Source organism: Chrysoperla carnea, chromosome 3, assembly GCF_905475395.1.
Source record: "Chrysoperla carnea chromosome 3, inChrCarn1.1, whole genome shotgun sequence".
NCBI classification, from domain to species: domain Eukaryota; kingdom Metazoa; phylum Arthropoda; class Insecta; order Neuroptera; family Chrysopidae; genus Chrysoperla; species Chrysoperla carnea.
This window is the reverse complement of record NC_058339.1, coordinates 16,641,310-16,663,998: the sequence shown is the minus strand read 5'-3', so window position 1 is coordinate 16,663,998 and position 22,689 is coordinate 16,641,310. Positions and strand designations below refer to the sequence as shown.

The following is a 22,689-nucleotide window of genomic DNA, read 5'->3' as shown; positions in this document are numbered from 1 at the left end:
TGCTAATTGTGTACAATTTATGCAACTCTGATTAGTTGCATTTTTTTTAGTTGTTCCAGCCATCCAAATTTCTATATCAGGTACTTTGTGAATATTCCCCAACAAAATGATGAGCACATCAGTATCGTTAGCTTTGACTAAAATTTTTGAGTTTGGAGGCACTTTACTTATGTGAAACATTATTCTCGTGTCAGCCTCTTCATGTTGACAATTAAAATCAATTTCTTCTGTTTTTATTACACAGTTTCCATCTGATTTATAAGAGAAACACTGTTCTTCAACGGTTATGAAGACTTTTTTATTGAGTAATGTCGTTGCATTACAATCATTTTCCCAGTAAGTAGCTAAAAAATTAATGAGTGCCTCTTTGAAATAACGGTTTTTGAGGCTTTCGAGAAAATTATTGGGTCGAGGTTGAAGAGGGCCGTTGATAGTGTATGGAATGTTGATCGCTGATCGATTTTCCCGTTCGCAATCTTTTATCGAAGGCACTATATATTTGTCAAAAATAATATGTACTTCATGAGCACTTGTTGAGCAAAGTTTTATTAAAATAGACTCAGCTAATTTTCCAAACATCTGAGGCAAGGAAAATCCAATGAGATGTAAAAAGTAAAAACCATCAATCACTTCTATATCAATTGGTGGAGGATTAGTTAGCTTTATTTGTGATTTCAAGTGATCAGCTAATTTAGACTTCGTCGTTTTGAACATTTCACCAGAACATTGAAAAAGAGCTGGAGGTGCAGGTGCAAGAGGAAAGGTTAAACAATATTCAAGATCAACTTTTTTTTTTAATCCTATTGCTAATAGCCGTCCAAACACATCTCGTTCCATTTTCAGAAGAATGCGTTTGCTTCCGTCTCTACTTTTTTGAGTTTTTTTAACGCAGTCAGATGCAAAATTTAAAATGTTATTTCTACGAATGGATTTCACGAATCTCCCAGGTTCTTCAACACATTCTGATATAAATTCCATTTTTTGTTTCTTGCCAATTGATATAATGTTAAGAAGAAAGTCAGCCACAGGTTGAGATGCTGCTTTGCCAGTCGAAATGTTGAACAGCGAATTTTCATCTATATTTTTATTAAAGGGATTTATTGAGTTATTAAATACTGATATTATTTGGTTTAAATCGAGTTTATCTTTTTTAATTTGATGTTGTTGTAAACATTGGGACGTATCATCTTCGTGCAATAATCCTGTTTCTTTTTTGACTGCTGTTAAAATCTTAGTCCTCATACTGTGACTAAGAGCCCATTTTTGTCTAGCACTTATGGAATTCGTAAAGTGAGTAATACCAGTCAATGTATTACCAGCGTCAGCGTTGATAGTCTGTTCTAATGACAAATCTACAGGTGATCTTGCAAACTTTGCGGTTGTACGTCTGATACCAAAAGCTCCACGTCGAAAGTCAGAAAGAAGAGGTGATTGCTCGATTTTCAATTTCATTAAATTGTTTAAATATAAAGTCGAATATCTTGCGTAATTTGGTTGATTTAATGCGAAAAACAAATCACACATGTCGAAAATAGAATCCAAATATAGTTCATAATCACTAGAGCGGATACTTCTCGAAAATCTCAAGAACAAGTTGACAAATTGTGTATATTGAAAAAAATATTGAGCTGTTTTCCCGTGACCACCTGATAAAGTTATTAAGCAAAATTGTTTATAGCCATTAACTATTTTTTGTAAGGAATTCGGTAAAATCATTGGTTCGTTGTCATCAGGTGAAATATGGTTAGACGAATTGTTTATAAACTCTAATAAATCATCATCAAATGTATTTGGATCAAATTCTATTGGTAATAAGTTTTCATCTAGCGCGTCAGGTTCACTTTCACTTTGTGATGAATTTCCACGAGACACTTCAGCACTACCTTCTAGTTGTAATAAATACTGTTTGAAATGCAGTATCTGCAAAGCGGCAGAAATCAACGGATGAAGTCGTCTGCAACGATTAAAGTGTTTGCTGTCAATAAAATTGTTTGTTGAACCTACGCCAAGTACTTCTGCTTTAATTAAGATGTCAACCAATCCGCTAGAATCGATGTATTTTCCCAGAGCTCTGAAGAATGCAATTTGTGTGTGGAATGCACCCATATTTACGAAAATATTATCAAATTTAGGTCTTAATTTTTCTTGAATTTGCCAAGCGATTTTAGCTATTGCTAAATCATACGTGACAATAATATTTTGTTGTTTACAGTTATTGGCAATCTCACTTGTTATCTCCAGAGTTTTCTGAACAACAGAGTCCGACGTTGGAGACGCATTAATTGGAGACAAATATTCAATAGTCTGAATTTTACTATTGTCTGAAGACAGGTTGCAATTATAAGTCAACCACATTGGAGTTGAATTGAAACGTGATAATGAAATAATCCACATTAAGTCTTTATCAATTGCAATGTTTGTAGCATATTTACATTCACTAATAAACTGTTCAATGGCACTGGCGGAAATCAAAGTCATACCTTGTGCAGGTTGTTTGTAATATGGTCGAATCTCATTGACAACTCCTTGAAATCTTCTTCTTTTACGAGGACGTGATGAAGATTCGCTGCTATTTTCATCAACAATTGACGTACTTGATCTGTCCAGATTTTCATCATTATCGTTTTCCGTATCCGCACAGTTTTCATTCTCATCATCTGCAGTAAATTGATAGATAATTCCTACTGTGTCATGCAGGGTATCTTTACCAGAACTTGTATCGACAAAACGATCAAAATTGTCGAATGCAACATGTGTACTGCGTTCTTCAACAATGTCTATTCCATTTGGTATAATTTTGTTGTTTTCATGTGCTGTGTATGTCATTTCAGTTTCAATTTCTTCTACTAAGTTGTAGCCTATGCTATGGCCATATCTATTTAGTATAGAAACAACTCTTCGAGAACTGGTTAATGACTTCATAGCAAGACCAAGTGTCAGGTTTTTGGATGGTTTAATTGTTCCTTTTGATGCAATATAAATTATGTCACTACATAACGATTTAATTTTGATATAATCGTCTTCACAACTTTTCCGCCTTATATCTGGCCCCTGAATAAGATTACACATAAAGTCAAAAAGTTTTTCAGGGATCTCACATTCTCCCTTTATCACGTCATCGGCTGTCAATTTTTCAGGAAGTTTATTCACTGTAATGCTCTTGATGCAATTACGTAATTCATAAGCGGCATGCTCTAGTTTATTGACTTCTCTATTTTGGAGATGTGCAGCTTTGGTAGCCAATTCTGAAATATTAATGTCACGCATGTAAACAATTTTTTTCTGTTGTGGCCCAGAAGAGGTTTCGATAGTGATGGAGTCGCTAAAAACATTCATAATTTTATGCTCTAAGGCTTCTATTCGATAGTTTTTTAACTCTTCAATGGACATATGAACAGGTTTATACTCCATTAAAAGTGCTTTGTATGTAAAAAAAAGGTCAGCAAGATACATGACCTTCCTTTTTTCCACTATTTCAGTAGTGATTAAAACCGAAAGTGATTGAAATGCTTTTTTATACAAATTCCTACTATCATGCCACACAGTAGGTTCAGGCTGTTCAATAATTTGTCTTATTCTTTTTACTTGAAATGAGGTTAAACAAATTCCATGGTATGCTACTTGTTCTTTATAATGTTCCAGTATATCTAAAATTCGTGTGTCATTATTTATCATTGCAATTTTTTTTATTTCATCTATTGTCTGTTGTGATTTTGGAAATGAAACATAAACTCGTCGTCCGCCAACTTTTTTCTCCACTGTTTCACAAAACATACACAGCACTTTTTTAGTCGGCGTTAAATATTGAGAGCTTGCTAAAGTATTCGTTGACTCCATTGATTTCATCGAAGTGGAAGTTGAGGGCAACTCCTGAAATAAAATTGTTTATTATTTTAATTTAATATTTATACAATTATATTTATTGCTGGTAAAGTGTAAATTAGTTGATCAACTTATTTCATTTACTTCAACGTTAATAAAAATTAAATGGTTTTAATGATTTTTTTAAAGATTATCTAGCTCTATAGAGATGTTTCACTTTTTTGGCTAATTCTACTGAATTCTTTGATTACAATATTGTTTTGTGGGAAAGTTTCATCACCATAGTTACCTTGTCATATTTGACAGACTAATAAAATAGTTATTTTCAAATAGTGTCAATTATTATAAAATATTAATTATAAATATATAAAATTAAAAGATAGTTTTTGCATGTTGAGTGAAAGGTTGTGGAAAAATACAAAACGAGATTAGATTACCATACGATTCCTAAGGATTATGAGATTATGAGGTAAGTACAAAAATTATTAGCTTGAGAAGAAATCTTCTTGAAAGACTTAATTTTTCAGCGATTTAAGAAATGGACGATAGAGATTGGTTGAACGTACATTGAATATTTGAAACTATCGTGCCTGCGATTTACATTTCGCCGGAGAAATTAAATTCTAACCTTGTAGAGGAAAATTGCGAACTAATACAAAGGAAAATGCTTTTCCTAGCCTCCACTTAAGTAGTAAGTTAAAATCTTTATGTAATACATATATTTAATTTATTATTGTAAGTAGGTCTTATAGAGGATTCTCGAAAGCAATCACGATTTATAAAATTTTATGAAATATAAAATTTTATGCAAATGTAAAAAAGTTAAAGATTAGTTGTTTAATAAATTTATTTTATATTTTAAAAGCGTTTTTTTCTTTCAAATGTTTAATTATGTTTTGGTTTTACTGTTTTAAGCACATGATTTGGGAAAAACGCTAATTGATAGCATTTCAAATAAAAATGTGATACTCAAACATGTTCTAAAACAGTAAAACATAAAAAAGTAAAAATATCAATTGTGTTGAGAATTTGGCATTGAGTATTTTAAAAAAGGCGGTCAATTGATTGAAGCGCTGCCTCGTGAGTTGAGTGATAAATAATTATTATCTATGGTAGTACCTATGAATTGATGAATAGAAATGCAATGGGAAGCACAGCTGCTATCTGTACATATTTTTTGAATCAAAATTTTATGCGACATTTCAGGTTTAACTTAAAATATTGCAGCAATATTATAGAACTAAAAGAAATATTACCACTATCTGAAAAAGGAGCACCTAAATACCTATATCGTTTTATTGTAAATCATCACATACCTCCTTCAAAATTCCAGTCCTAAGATCATTGTATACCACCATTTCATCAACGTCCATTTGGATCAACATTTCATTTGGATTATTAACATTACTCGACTGCTCAGCAGCAAAAGTTGTGGCTGAATGTTCCTATAAATAATCCCATTGTAAATTACATGATATAAATGTAAATGAAAAAAAAGTATGATAAACATAAAGTTTTACTTACAGTTTGCGTTTGACAAAAATTAGAAAATTCTTCCTTATATTTTTGTTTTAAAACCGTAAACTTTTTATAACACTGTGAGTGATAACCATTTATTTTGTCTGTTTCACTTTTTAGGGTTAAATCACTGTATTTAAATTGTTTTTTTTGGCGGAATAATAGCATTAGTTTACACTTTTGTAATGAATCATCACTAAACTCAATGACATTGTCAGTACTGCCGCACAAAAAACACGTCTTCATTTTGAAAAACAATTATTAATTTGGCAAAAATATATCAACACAAAAATTGACAGAATAGAACTCTTCACTCGAAAAACGAAAGAAGTATATTAAAGAAAACGTCTACATAAATCCCATCTGCCATATGGCATCCTTGTTTACTACCCAAAGTGGCGCGCGCATTCTCTAGCTTGCAGTCCTCCAGCGTAGGAGACATAAATTCAAATGATGGCAACCCCTACTTGCGGCCATTATTTTTCAGGCAACCATGTGTTATCGTATAGAGAAATAAATAAACTTTAATTTCATATATAATTGAAGTGAAAAACACGTAAGTGCAAATAATCAACAGTAATAGGAGACATAAATTCAAATGATGGCAACCCCTACTTGCGGCCATTATTTTTCAGGCAACCATGTGTTATCGTATAGAGAAATAAATAAACTTTAATTTCATATATAATTGAAGTGAAAAACACGTAAGTGCAAATAATCAACAGTAATATACCTGTTCACACCTGGCAACCCACAGGTTGCGGCCGACTGAGAGCTGGCAACCCTTTTTATTTGTATTTCTCCCATCATTTGCTTTTAAATAACATTGGATTTACGTAAAAAACATGTACATGCAATTTATCAACAGAAATCAATTTTAAAAAATTTAATTAAAAATATTTGCGGCCAAATTTTGATAGGCAACCCTGCCGTAATCTGTTCTGCTATTACTTAACATTCATAAAAATTAAGTTTTATCAAAAAAACAGATACATGCAGATTTTTGCAGCGGGATCTTAGACTATATGCTATTATTATATAGAGATGTTCATCGATATATATGTTACAGGAAAAGTTTATTCTTAGTAAGAGTTCACACTACCTAGATAGAGTAGAATCCTACTACAAACATCAGTAAGACTTGATTCATAAAATAACTTATTAACAAAACGAAAACCGACTTTTTTTATTTTTAGTGAATCTGAAGTACACTAACTAATTTGTCTCTAAAAAAGAATCATCGAAATCGGTTGACGTGATATTAAGTTATTCGACCATTTGTCGCGCACATACTTAATGCAAACTTAAGACTTCTATGGTTTTCTCATGGATGCCATTGTCAGAACCGGACCAAATTGAAATGGGACTACAAGGGAAGCACCAGCTTTCAAATAGAAAAAGAATCATGAAAATCGTTTCACCCAGTAAGTTCTGAGGTAACAAACAAAAAACTGTCTCAAACTGTCGAATTGAGAAACTCCTTCTTTTTTGTTTGAAGTCGGTTAAAAATAGGTAAAAACACTTTTCCTAGGAAGAGTTAACTATGCCTGCTATGGATTAGTAAAAGTTGATTCCCTGGGAAGTTTAACAGAGACATATTTTGTGTTGTGATTGGATGTTTGTTTTATTTGAAATCTTGTTTGTTGAAAGTTGAAATGTTACTGAAAATGTAACATTTTGAGCAAAAATTACAGTTTAGCTAAAGTTTGGCATCCTACAAGTTATATATCCTCCTTTTAGACTATATAAAGAAAAAATCAAATCGTATGTCTTTGTTTTTTTCGTTATTCTGGAGCAGAATTGAGGCCTTATTAGGCGACACCCGTCCTTTACTCGTAACTTAATTTAGTTTATGCGTAATACAAACAGTACCCTGAGAATAGCGTGAGTCTCACGTTAAATTAATTTGCAGTAGAAAACTACCGTGAACAGAATATTACCTACGTTTTTTTTTAGGAAAAAGTGTCTTTTCCTTGCGATTGCGTTCATTGACTGATCCACAGGTTAGCCATACCTTTAATGGGGTCGAGTTATCGCAGATTTGAGGGTTTTTTGACTTTATAGTTCATCCTGTTAGTACGTTCATTCATTGATCCTCAGAAAATATGCAAAAAGCTCAAAAACTTAGATAATATTTTCTGTTCATGCTAATCATCTACTCGAATTTATGTTAACGTGAGACTGATGCTAAACACACGATAGTATCACCTTATCCTTTTTTTATTATATAGTAATTTTTATTACTTTTTTTAAACTTTTCCAGGTACACTTATTAATAAAGGTTTTGCCTTTCTTATTTGGTTTTATTAGTTGATAGACCTTTTCCTTGCAAAAAGAAATCTTCTGCTATCTCAAGACAGTAAGAGTATACTTAAGCCAGCTATAGTTAACTATGACTAGTTCATGATGATCAAATTTCAACACTTTTCGATTTGAATCAACTTTTACTGAAAAGATCAGTAACAGTCGACATTACTTAGGAAGAGTCAACTCTAACTGGAGGATCAACTTTTCCTGTAACATATACACCATACAGAGTTGGTGTACTCTGTGTAACACACCAAGGCACAGCACACAATACACACATACATATACTCTATAGCTATACACTAACTACAAACATAGCAAAGGCAGGCAACCATTTATACATAACAACCGTTGAAATAACAGCGAGAGTATTATACTAGGGGCCTGGTGGAGCAATCGACTACAAGCTACAACTACAAGCCCGGCATTCTGTCAAGAACCATTGGCATTGGCTGTAGTTGTGGTCTGTTCTGTATACAATATTATTATTATATTATTCTTCTTCTTAACGATATTAATAATTATATAAAAATCAAATCGAATAATAACGAGCGAGCGTTATCGAATTTCTTTTTTTTTATATTTTAAATGATATATACATTAATTGGTTATAATAATAAGAATAAAAAAACTGATTTTTAATTAATGTCAAAGCGATTGACTAATTAATTACCTTTTTAGTGTTTGAAAATTAAAAAACCATAAATATTATCAATATTTTTTTGTGTGTATTATTCAACTACGTCATTATTGTGACGTATAACCACAATTATTATTACAGTTCAATAACATTTCTTATTCAAGTGATTGAATTTACAAAAAAGTATTATTGTTGATTACTTTGCGTGTGTTTAAAAAAAAATTTCTGTTTTTATTTGTTTAATTTTATTTTTCTGTGATTTGTGAGTTATTGGTTTTTTTGTTGTTTTTTTTTTTTTGAAATTCTTTCAACTTCTATGTTTGTGTTTTGTTGGGTTTGAAATTTTGTTTTGTGTTTATTTTTTTTGGTTAATAATTTTTCTTTTTAATTGTTTATACAACGGTCACAACGTGTGGTGTGTTCTGCAATTACCAGGATATTTACTAGCACCTGTTTTAAAGGTAAGAATATTTTAGGTGAATTAAAATAAGATTTTATTCCGGAATAATTTGTGCAAGTCTGATTTTCAGTATAGGCCAAACTCTCAGATTTGATTCGACCCAGCCTCTGAAGGAGGCTTATTGACAACCTTTTTGTAAAAATGTTATAGACCATTTTGAATTTTGATTAAATATTTTTTACTTTTTGAATGTAAAAAAAGGTTTCTCGCATTTAATTGATTTTTTTGCAGCTTTGAAAGTAACCTATTAAGTGAAAAATTATGTTCAAAGGTTATATTATTATGTTCAAAGGTTATATTATATGGTGGAAGCGCAAGGAAAGGGAATTGGTGTAAATAAAATCTTTGGTTATCTGAGACAAAAACCCGGGGCAGTTCAAAATTAAATATTTAAATGATATTAATATGAAATATGTCAGAATAGTGAAGTGTTTTTAAGGGACTTCTAAAGCACTTACGGCGCTATATTATCAATTATAATTAAGAAGATATGGACAAGAACTAAGATAAAGTATTCAAAGATGAAGTATCCTTAATAAATTTCATATTTTATGAGCGGAAAATAAAATATGTAATATCATCTTATTTTAGTGCTCATCCCTTTGTAGTTATATTTATGGGTTTGCTAATTTAACAAGTGCTATTACAATTTCCTGACACTCCTCGGATAACTTCAAACTAAGTTATCCTTTTTATACCCTGTATATATGAAATAGTATATCCAAGTTTTTAACGCTTAGAAATATTGATGATAACAGCAAAATTTTGGTAAAGGTGTTCATAAAATCATCTAATTAGTCCATTTACGTTTGTCCGCCCGTCTGTCAGCACGATAACTCAAAAACGAAATGAGATATCGAGATGAAATTTTTGTAGTCTGCAGCGTAAAGAATGAGTTTGACTTCTAGGTGTACTGGGTCCATAGACGCAAAGGTTTTGTTCTAACTTGCGCCCTCACGGGTAAACAGTTATGTTTATAAAAAATGTTTCAAATAGAAGTTGTTTATTTTTTTTATAAGGACATTTAAACTTTTATTCTATCTCTAACCGTTTACAAGATGTGTCCTACGGACCCAAGACTCAATTGGCCTATGTTGGCACATTTTACGAACTAATCCTCACTTTTTTAGTCTTGCTAGGTTGATATCTCTTATGGTTTTTGAGCTATTGTATTGACAGACAACCGAAAATGAGCTAATTAGGTGATTTTATGAACATTTATACCAAAAATTTGTTGGTAGCATCAATATTTTTATAGGCGTTACATATTTGGGACTAAACTTATTATACCTATATGAAATTAAAAAAACGAATTTATTTAGGTATTACGAACATAACTCTGACTGACTGTGACTGCATAATGATTTTGTAAGTAAAAGTAAATTTCATTGGCACTGTACTACTACATAGGTCATCTTGTTTTGTTGTGTTCACTCCACATTGAATGTTATAAAATGTGCAGGTGTACCTACTTCTTAGATCTTGCTTGTAGTAAAAGTAAACTCAACTACTAATACTGAAATGTGTATTTCATTTAAAGGTACATTGACTACATTTAAGTTAATGATCGTTTTTTAATAAATAACAGTATTTATTTTCATTTCTTTTGGGTAACAAAAAAAAAATGAGTACCATAAATAACTATTTTATTTATTTATTCTAAGATTTTTACATTTTTAAAAATGTTATTTTTTTCTTCTCTGTATTATAATTTATGAAACATGAAAAACCCTTTTAGTTTTATTACCTTATTAGAGAGAGAGTTAGTTTTGTTCTATCATACAAGATTATAAAATATTTTGAGTTGAAAGAGCCTTATTATGTTTTTTTTTTTTGGGTTTAGACATTTTTATGGTTGATTTTGTAAATTATCAATGGTTTTTTTAAAAAAAAAATTGCTTTATTTTATTAGAAATAATGTTTAAAATATGAAAGAGATAACTCAAAAATGAAAAGAGACATCGAGCGGAAGTACTAAGTAAAAAATTTTGTATTTTTAGCAATAAGTGAAATTTACAAACTTTAAAAAACCTCCGACAAATGCGATTTATTCCTTGTAAAACGGTTTTTTGAAACTTAGCTATAGTGTTCTCAATCAAGTTAGTTCGACCATTTAGGGGTTACGATGTCACTGAGAAACTCACAAACGCACAGATAAACACTTTAAACTGGTAACACTCCTTCTTAAATTAATATCAAAGTGATGGTCAAGGACATCAGATGAGATGAAAAGGATATTTAGAGACATATCATTTTTTGGGACAAATTGAAATATTTGAGTTGACTTTGTTCTTTTGAATTATTGTTTTGAATTACCTAATTATTTTACTATTTCACTTTTCGAAATGAATTGAGTCAGGGTAATCTGACCATTCATTTCCATAGTTATTATTTATATGTTAAAATTATATGCGATGCCTTTTCCAAACTGAATCGATTTTGAAGATCATAGCCAATTTTTTAGTATTTTCGGGTACGGAAATCTAAGCTCGCACTTGAAACATAACTAAGAACACTTTCGGTTAAATTATCTTTTCAAATGAAACCAAAAAAATGAAAATCGGTTTATCCGTTTAGGCGCTATGATGCCGCAGACAGACAAACACACAGATACACACACATAGCGGTCAAACTTATTAACACCCCTTTTTTAGTTCGGGGGTTAAAAGTATACTCTTGTGATATTTTCTATAAATGCTTAATTTTCGAAAAAAAAATTCTATGATTTAAGAAAACTGTGATTTCCTAATATTCCACATACTAAATTTGAGAGTTGCAAATCTATATAGCATCTACTAAAACTTATATAAGTTTTTCTATAACTGATTTTCACCTGCATATATATGTCAATTTTCATGCTTTCTTTTGGAAGGAACTCTTCATTTAATTAACGTCCCGTCAGTGCTATGCTGTACCTTGTGCATGTTGAAAATTGAAGAATACAACCCCTTAAATATATCTTCTGCTGATTTTAGGATTACAGAACTGGGTTCAATACCTACTTGACATAACACAATTTAAAATTCAAGTGCACAAGTAAACATATTTAATCACCTTTAATGGTTAAGGTTGAGTGAACACACATTTTTACCCTTAAACTCTTAAATAATTTTTATAATAATATGTTAATTTGTGTTTTCAAACCTTTGAATACATAATTAATTGTATAGGTAATAATCTTATAGGTAAAGAGTCAGGTGTAATATTTGATGGTTATTTCAGAATGCTTAAAAATTCGAGTGGCTGTTATATTGATATTAATCATAAATCCATTAAAAGCTATGCATAAACAATGTGTGATAATATAATGTAGTTAAAATTATTGTTATTTTTGGAGTCGGTGTCAGCCAAGAAAACACTGTGACAGAACACTTTGCTCCATTAACTAGGCTGACATCGACTCCAAAAATAATAATAATTGTAACTACATTATATTATCGTTATTTTTTTTTACTTTTTAGTGCATATTAATTTGTTTTGGAATATTTTTTTTTGGAAGCTGGTGTTTTTTTGTTGATAGTTTTTATTTTGTGTTTTTTAGTGAATCTGAAGTACACTAACTAATTTGTCACCAAAAAAAGAATAATCGAAATCGGTTGGCGTGATATTGAGATATTCGTCCTCTTGTCGTACATACTTAATGCAAATTTAAGACTTTTATGGTTTTCTCATGGATGCCGTTGTCAGAATTGGATCAAAATGAAAAGGGGACCACACGGAAAGCACCAGCTTTCAAATAAAGAATAATCATAATCAGTTCACCCAGTCAAAAGTTCTGAGGTAACACACATAAAGAAAAATACAATCGAATTGATAACCTCCTCCTTTTTTCTTTGAAGTCGGTTAATAAAATATCCAAAAATCATTTGTTACAACGCTCGAAAGAACGAAATACCATTGTAATTATCAAAGTTTTGCATGATGGCGCCCTGATTTGCTATATCATTCTTAAGAAGTATTTATGAAACACAGCTGTTTAAATTTCTAGGTGCTCTTAAGGTAGTTGTCTTGCTATGGGCATATCGACAGAAAATTCTAAATTTGTGTATACTTATTAGAAATATAATAATAGATTACCCAAAAAAAATTGAAGTCGATTGACCGTCTCTAACTCGAGTTAAATACAATTAAAGTTCGAATAATTAACATGGAGAGCATAGGAAAGGTTGCGTTTTGTTTTGTTTTAATTCTAGAAAAAAAATAGATTTAAGATATTTTCAAAAAACTAACTGAACATTCATGAATTTGTGCATGGGAGTTTAAAAAAAAACCAAAACTATTGACCGCTTCATTCTTGAGATATAGTCACTCAAAGTTATTTAAATTTTGTTGTATAACAGAAACAATCATATTTAGACTATAAGTAGTGTAATAGAGATCTATTATATACAAAATTACAGATGTTTATTATCATGCTATTATCATACAGAATACGTGATAAATGGACAGTTGAGCTCAAAGCACGTTAAATTTAATACTTATTTGAGTGTGCTAAGCATATCTATACGTACATACCACTGCTGTATGATGTAGTACACTATTTTTACAATATGGTACAAAGACAAATACCTTAAATAACTGGCAAATAGCACGCCTGGCCCAAAACCTATTTTAATATTGTAGTAGCATAAAAATGCAGTAGCGTGTGGTTAGTTTTAAGGGTATGCAAGTAAAAAACTTCTCTTAAAGAATGAGATATATAAGACTGTGTAACAAACACATATTTAATATTCACCGATCTATATATTCAATTCAATTCATTTATTCATTCATTCATTCATGATTGTTGATTATTATATTTTAATTATTATTATTTACTTCCTGTGTACGTCAATTATCAATGAAAAGGAAATCATTTATTATTGTTAAAACATCAAAACGAAACTAGATTAGTAAAATATTCTTCTTTAATGTCTTATAACATTTTATGCATATAGGGTGAGGCAGTAGGCACGACATAAAGGTTACGGACTCTATTGAGGTGTAAAAATAAAATTAAGGTATTTTTCTTTGTACAATATTGTAAAAATAATGTACTACATCATACAGCAGTTTTATGTACGTATAGATATGCTTAGCACACTCAAATAAGTATTAATTTTTTTAACTCGACTGTCCATTTATCACGTATTCTGTATGATAAGATAGACATCTCTCTGGCACTACTTATACTCTAAATATAATTGTTTCTGCTATACAAAAAAATAAAATAACTTTGAGTGACTATATCTCAAGAATGAAGGTCAATAGTTTAGCTTTCGATATTTCGAAGATCTAGGCAGATATCGAAAAATTTTATTCTTATTTTTAGTCTACATTCATGAAGTTATTACAAAATTTACCGTCAAAGTTGAAAAGGTGCTTGTACTACCTTAAATTGTTGTCATTTGATAGATGTTTGCCATATGTCGCGCCATATTGTACACCTTAACCAATAATACTTGTACAACGGTATGTACTTAAGGTTTTCATAATAACGGATAGAAATAACACTATTCTTTATTTTTGAATTGAAACATTCCTACAAAATAATCTAGCTATATATTTTATTAAAATCTTGTTTTAATAATGATACCTCTTTAATTATTTTCTTAGTATGAATAGTAGTTTGCGTAAATAATTTCTAAGAAAAAAAAGCATGGTGAGTAAGACACTTAATGATTGGACTAATGATTTGCTGGCGTGTTTTAACGACCTGAAGTTTTATCACTTATTGATATGATATATGATCAATTAGATCTATGATAATCATATCAGATAGATATATTACTGTGGTTACACTAACAACCAAAGATCTCAGACCTCCAGATAATTTCCCCCTCTGAAATGTTTCTGATCTTAAATAATATACAAAATTAAGAATGGCTATTTTATGTATTTCTTTATCCGACTAAATCAATTATAAGGAATATATAGCGCCTATTGTTATGATATCGTTAAATTTTTCTTTCAGCCAATAATTCCTCGAAAGATAATGGCATAAAATTTTTTATCTAGGCTTTCGGAACCAATACAATAATTTCTTATCGGGAAATAAATAATAAATCTATATACAATTAATTTATTTGGTAAAAGTAAATTATAAAAATGTAGGAAGAATACAGGAAGAATTCTCTGAATGGTTATGTTCTTCTGACTCAAATGAAATAATGTTTGTCTTTTCACTTTCTGACTGAAAGCTTTTGTTTTCTTACTGAAAATCGAAAAAACAAATTAAAAAATTATCATATCGTTTCGTTTTGAGGCATTGTAAAAATTATGTGACTAAGTACCTGGAGAATATACATTTTCAAACATATCGGTCCCTCCTCGGTGGGAAAATTGGGAAACCTTTTTAACCCGTAGAATCGAATAGGGTATTATCGTTAGTCAAAAATAAATTATGAAATTTGAAAAAAGTTAAAATTTATTAAAAAATTTATTTAAATATTCTGATTTCGAGTTATAAAAGCACATTTTTCTTTTAAAATATTAAAATTAAAAATCGTAATTTTTAAACTGTACATTACGTGGCCTAAAGTCCTGCTGTGATGTCATAGCGGTATGAGTCATAGATCATCAGTTAGTTCAGTGTAGACAGTTGGGTATATTATATACATAGATAAGTATTTATATTTATTATAATCACATGTCTATGAATATATCTGTCAAACTTATTTGTGTTATTTCGTATAGTGATACCCATATTACGCCATCAAATTGGATGCCCTCGTTTTTGACAGTTTAAAAAAGGTTTAAAATTGAATTTAAGTTTTTGGCAAGAAAGCGTGTGTATTTTTCCGAAATAAATTTTTGGTGGCTTTTTATTGGTAAAATCAACATTTTGAAAAGTACTTTTTCAAATAGTGGAATACCCTATTGTTTTACCAAATTTTTATGGTAGATACCACCTTTCAAGAATACCTTGATAATGTGAAAAAAAAATTAGCTTTGGAAGTAGAAAATTCATTCTTGTTTTGTCCATTTTTTGTTCATTTTTTGGTGTCACCTCCCAAGAGAGGAAGTTAAAGAAAGTTATTGATGCGACCTCTTAAGGTTAATATTTACTATGGCTTTTTTTGGTATTGTATTTTACATGTTTTTGTAAGAACATTGGTGGAGTGGTCATTTTAAAAATGATATTATAATAATGATAACATATAAATTCTATTCTCAAACAAACAGAGCGTGACTGGCTGCTTGCTTGTTGGTGGTGCGCTTCTATTCTGTGTAATGGCTATCACGCTAAGAGCACACAACTGGATGGTGGTTGGCGGCTGGCTAGTGGCAGCCAAACAAATGTTATATACTTTACCAAATTACCTTATTTCTTTCGTTTCTATTTTTCATATAGTTTGTGCTTTTTAAAAAAAAAACATATACACAACAGAATCATATAAGTTACAGAAGAGTATCCAGTTTTATTTATCGTGCATTATAACGTGGTCGCGTGCTTTCTTAACTTTTTTGAAAATGAAGTTTTGCCCATGATACTCGCTGACATTGTTACTTTTTATTGGTCCAATCCACTGAGTTTCATCAAATTGCAACAAAAATTTTTTTTCGATTTTCTCGATTTTTTCAAAGGGGTAACTTTCTAAAGGTCCAATCATTAAATTAACCTTATTTTTATACTTTTTGGGTCAAAATTACCCCATCCACTGAGTTTCATCAAATTCCAAAACAAAAATTTTTTTTCGATTTTCTCGATTTTTTCAAAGGGACCCCTTAAAAAAATTGCAAAAAATCGAAAAAAAATTTTTATCTCCAATTTTGATAAAACTCAGTATATAAGGTAATTTTGACCCAAAAAGTACAAAAATCGGGTGCATTTGTTGACTGGTCCAATAGTTTTTGAGATGCGGAATAAAATCGATCCAAACATTGCAATATCTCAGAAACAATCTTATCTCACAAATCGAAAACAACCTTTGCAACTTGCAACCTTTTCGCAACTGAGAAACTAAGAAAAAATAAAAAAATCAATCAGACAAATTAATAGCTAATTTGAAGCAAGAATCTAAAAACCAAATTGTCCCCATTAAATCTGCCCTTGTGCTGTTGGCGACATTTTAATATTTGAACCATACAGTTTGTATATAAAATACACTAACAAGTCTTCTTTTTCTTATTTAACCATTTATAGACGAAACAAAAAGATAAAAAAAAAAACCATACTTTGTTATTTAATGCCCTTATTTATTATATTTTTACAATTTATATATATTTCAATATAATATGCAATATAAATTTATTGCCATTGTGATATGTGAAATGATGCCATAGTTGGTTGCTAGATATGAGCGCACTTACTTGTTTAGAATATTTTGTGCTTTCTTTTCAAAAGTAAAAATTTTTATTTTACTGATAAAAAAACTGATTGATTTATTCTTGTCTGAGTAAAATTGAAGAAATGACGCCCTCCTACATAAAATTAAACTATCTTCAATATACTTCCATCAAAGTAAATGAATGAAATTTTAGCATTTTTACTTGTAGGAGAAAAGTTTTCATATGCGTTGAAAAAAAGGGAGAAACCTTTGGAGTTTTGAGAATATATACGTCAGTTCAAAGTTGATGGACCGCAAAAATTCGATTTCTTTATATAGAGTTTTTCCAGTGTTTTGTTGACCGGGTTTTTAACTTTTCGAAAAAACTAAATGGATTTGAGGGAAACAATACTTCAGTTAAAAATTGCTATAATTAACTGAATTAATTACAATTGCATAAAAACAATACAATCCAAAGTTGCATAGCGCCAAAATTTGCAATCAATTTATACATACTGTTTTTTCAGGTTTCCGGGCTGATTTTCATCACTAGAGCGCGCAAAACAAATATAAGTACATACGCTTCGTATGCTATAAAAAATAAATTTCAAACACAAAAATTTGACGCTCAACAATGTTGGACTTATTTTTTCTCTAAAATGTATAGTAAATAGCGGAAAAACGTGATAATCATTGATTTTTCCAAAATCACCCTATTTTTGTCTGCGCATATACAAATTTTGATCCTATAAGTATCTCTTCCTATCTATATATCTATCTCTTCTATAAGATCTTATTAAGTCTTTTCAGAGTTTCACCTAACTTGATGGGAGTAATAAATGGTTCAAAATAATAAGATTAAAACACTGACAGGAAGGAAATATATATTAAATATATATCTGCATGTTTCTGTTTGTATTCAGTAATTCTTTGGAATACAAAACAGGCATATAAATCAATCTTCATCTTATGTTTGTTTGACTACTACTACTTCTGATAGCTTAATTTAGGCAATGGTGAAATATTCTATTGTGGTACATATACTCAAACGTTATTTCCATGCGCTTCCTCTAAAAATATAATTAAATAATAGTTCTTCCCTGATATATAAAAAAAACTACCAGCCCAACAAATAACCTTTCTAAAACCAATACCCTGCTGAAAAGAACAGCATTTTCATTTTAATGTGCAAACTTGAGATCTTCATCAATCTTTAAAAAAGTATACAAAAGGAATTCCGTTTCACGATGGGCTAATAGACCATCATTGAGAATTTGATAGTTTATTACCTCAGTAAAGTTTAGATTGCTTAAGTGAGAATTTGATTGGTTCCGCTTTATATCAGTAAATATTTTTGGGAATCTGTAATTCAATATTGCAGAAACCTTACATCTCAGACTGTTCGTTATTTTATATTATAGCATAATTTTAATTTTTAGGGGAAGGTGTAGTATCCAGAAAAAAGTTTACATTTATATTTAAAGTCAATGTTTACAATATCACAATTTAAATTGTTAGTTTATAGCATTCTTATTCCTCAACACTATGTATTTTTTATAGAATTTATTTATTTTATTTACTTCTTGGTCGCTGATGGTGTAATTTGGCCAGAGTTGTTTCAGTAATAGTTTCAATTTAAGAGAAAGCAGGTTATTAGCTTACCTCCTCCGATCTTGATGAGGCGGCTGCCTTCTAAGATCTCAGGCTACCAGTTTTTCTTCTGAGTGTTCTCCCGTAGCGTTTAGGTTCTCCATCTTAAACAAAACTGTGGAGTCTTCTGCTTCCTTTATCGTTGAAGCATTTGCTTTCTTTCTCTGTAGGAGCTATTGATCGTTTTTTTTCTGTAACTAACAATATATATGGTAACCTTTAGCGGGGTCCTAACAGGGTGCTATCTTTCAAAGCCAGATGGGTCTCTGGTTTTTAATGAGGTTGTTACTTCTACGGCTTCTCTTCTCTATCACTTGCACGATACTTGCTGGGCTTGCCACCAGCGTAGAACAACATACTCAACAGTAACCCAATATGTTGAGTATGCCTTATAAAGCAATATGTGAGCAATGGCGAGCTTATAAATTGACAGAAAAATTAAATATCTGTCCAATAAATGTTAATAGCTACCGAGAAACATAGAATGATTCAAGGTGCATTTGAATCTAGGCACCACATCTTACTCTTTTATAAAACGTTGATTTTCTTAAGACAATGTACTATATCCATTGAAACTTGTACCAGTGTAACATAACTATTATAAAGTACTGGTTTTTTTATTTTAAAATAAAACCTGATTTGTATAAAGTAAACATTAAGTTCAGTAATATACGCACACACAAACACATATAGACATCTGCAGTAATATACATTTATTTAAAAAAAGTGATTTAACTCCTCTGTAAGAATAATAATAAAAGTGAATTAATAAAATGCAGAAGTCATAAAACCAAATGTTGTTCATAAACTAGATTTTATAGTAAATACCAGTCCACTATTGTGATATAAAAATAGGGGAAATGATACACAAAATGCATTCATAATCAGATTATGTTTTCACTTTTTAATTAGTAATGACTTTGATGAGAGTTAATTAGTAACTCATAATGTTATGTAATTTATTAAAGTTATGCATATGAATTAGTCAGATGAATATGATCTAAGACATACAGCAGTAATATATATATATATATATATATATATATATATATATATATATATATATATATATATATATATATATATATATATATATATATATTACTGTTGTATTGACTTTTGCCCTTAACTGAGCACACAGTAGAATCTTAAATCATCCCGAAGTTTAGCGGTTTTGACTGCAAATCTTTTCGCTTCTGAATAAGCTGAAAAAAAAGAAAATTCTCTTTACCTTATTTGGATCTTTGGCCAAATTTCCGAAATAATTAACCAAATCAAGTAATAAAACATACATCAAAAAAACAAACAGACCACTTAAACAGAGAATATATATTACTATAGTGTGGAGGAGTGACCTAAACGCAAAAATATACAAACCTTTGTTGTCTTTATCCTCACATTTAATTATCTAATTATCTCACTTTTTTCACTATTTTTATTAAATTAGCCTTTCCTTTTAATATATCAGGAGCTGACGATATTTGAGTTTGGAAAAGCTTATAGATTAATATTCCGGATATTGTCAGAAACAGTATTGCTTTAATTTTTGTATATACGCTCCATGGAATCATTCAAATGTCCATTTTTTTAAATAAAACTACCTTAGGTTGTCTAGGATCATTGCTTTAATAAAGGCCCCTTGTGATTTTTTCGTAAAGTTCACGGTTTTCGAGATATTAACAGTTAAGTGTTGAGAAAACTCTAAAAAAAAGCTTTTTTGCAAGCTAAAAACCAAGGTAAAAATAAAATTTGTTTGCATACCAAAATTTTAAAATGATCTTTGAACATATTTTAAAATATTTTAATTATTTTAAATGATTTTTTGAACATAAGTTCTGATGAGTAATTTCAGAGTGTGTAACTCAAAAGCCTCAATTTTGAATTCTTCAAAATATGTTATAATTTTCATTAACAATGTGTAAAACGCATGTATAAATCAATTGAAATTCTTTATTTAAAATAGTGTTATAGAAAGGGGATAAGTGAGAGCAATCTTTATCAATTTTTACTTTTAAACCCAGCGAAGCGTATGGGTACCACGCTAATTCTATATAGTTCAAATATTAAGCTAGATTTCGGGATGATTAAACAATCTACTACGTAACTAGGTAAGGACAAAAAGTCAATAAAAAAGTAAATAATCAAGGATCATTCATAAAATTTTATTTCATTCTGATTAATAATAAAAAGCAAAAACAAGAGATCTTTAGAGTAATAATTATGCATTAATAATATAAAAAACAGAATGAAATATTTATGTGAGTATTATGTATATTACATATATGTTTGTTACATATGAATGTAGGTTATGTTATTTTAAAGGAAAATAATAAAAAAAAATATTATTACTGACGACAACATAATAAACATTTGAAATAAAAGTAAAATAAAAATGAACGAACTAGATAAAAAAAAAACAAATGAAAAAAGTAGAAAGAAAGGTCATGGGAATTTATTTTTACTTTACTTTGAATAAAGTAGAAACAAAAAAACAGATTATTATTATTATTATATTTATGCTACATCAAACATTATTTGAAAATTATTTTTCGGGAGATATTTCAGTTGTATTTCTTCTTTGTTTTTGTGTCTTATCTTTCTTTTAATTCTCGTGTGAAGTATTTCGATTTATTTTTATAGAAACGTTTGTGTATTGAGATCAATTTAATGGGTAGTTTTTTTTTTATAGCTAGCAATTATTATTGATTTTTAGTGTTTGTAATTCTTGCACTGTAATAATTAGGTAAAAGTTTTAATGGTCAAGACAAAGTATATATGATACAGAAATTTGTTTAGCTGTTCCTATCATAGCGATGAGTAACATATCTCTTTGGAGAATTATTACGATTTGGCAATTCCAGAACATAGATAACGCGAGGGATATTCTAGCCTGTAAGTGGATGCGAAATGATATATGAGAGAGAGCCAGTTAGTTCCTATGTGTCTTTGTCATAGTCATATGTAATAATCATATGATGCATACAGATTTTTGTGTGTTATGTAAACAATATTTAGCCAATGACAAATGACTATGACAAGGACACATAGGAACTAAGTGGTAGTCTTTTCCCTCATTCATCATATCGCAATTTTTGGGCCATGGCGTGCTCTTTGTATAATACTCTATGGGTAATTCATATTTAAAATACGTATAACAGTTATAGTCGAAATACGTAGTTATAAAAAGTTATTTGGGAAGTTGAAATTTTATTGTTTGTCCTATTGGATCTTTAAATTAAAATTTTGGCGTCATGATGGACACCAATATTGTCGCCCAAAAAGTTATTTCATGTTTACAACATTTGGTGGGCCTAGCAAACCATTTTATCGAATTTATTTGAATTATAATCAAACCGCAGTTTTTATCAGAGTTTTTAAAACCATAGGAACAAAAAAAAATAAATACTAGCTCGATCCGTGCGGAATTTGGCTCCCGTAGTTACCGTAACTCGTTACCGAAAATCTGCTTCTGATATGTTTTTTTATAATAGGGGTTTAACCTCCGTATTTGTGACTTACGCCTTATCACAGAGGCCACCCACACCATTATTTGTTAATCTTTATTTCTTCAATTACAATCTTATTTTACAATTACATTTTTGCTGTGGGTGGAGTCGGTTACTTCGTTCTTATCCAAGCGACGACAATGTGATCAATTCTGCACTCCCATTAATTATAAATTGTTCACACTGCCGCTGCCTGGATTCGAACCCGCAACCTAATTCTAAATATTCCTACGTCCTATGACGACGCCTTAGACCGCTCGGCCATTTAGACTTATTTATATGTAATATTTCCGTCCTTCTTCCAATATGATTTACGTCACTCAAGAAGTGAAAATTGAAGTGGGTGGATGACGAAGCTTCGCCTAAGGAGTGAAAAAAAAATTAATTGTTTTGACGTTTCATAAAACAGGGTGAAGGAGATACAATTTATGGACATCTGTCCAACTAAGGTTATCAGACTCTGATAGATATCTTTATCTCTCTAATCTAATAACTTTATCTATCTAATATCTTTGAAATAATGAAAAGTCTGAAGCA

General features: G+C 30.1%; 1 protein-coding gene across 1 annotated transcript in view; it reads left to right on the top strand.

The window, feature by feature from the left end:
* The first annotated feature begins 8,634 nt into the window (after nt 1–8,634).
* Nucleotides 8,635–22,689, top strand: part of LOC123295783 (protein turtle) — a 413,559-nt gene continuing 399,504 nt past the window's right edge. Inside the window, exon 1 of the mRNA XM_044877238.1 lies at nt 8,635–8,748. The gene's annotated coding sequence lies outside the window, so the exon portion shown is untranslated. The remainder of the gene's footprint in view (nt 8,749–22,689) is intronic.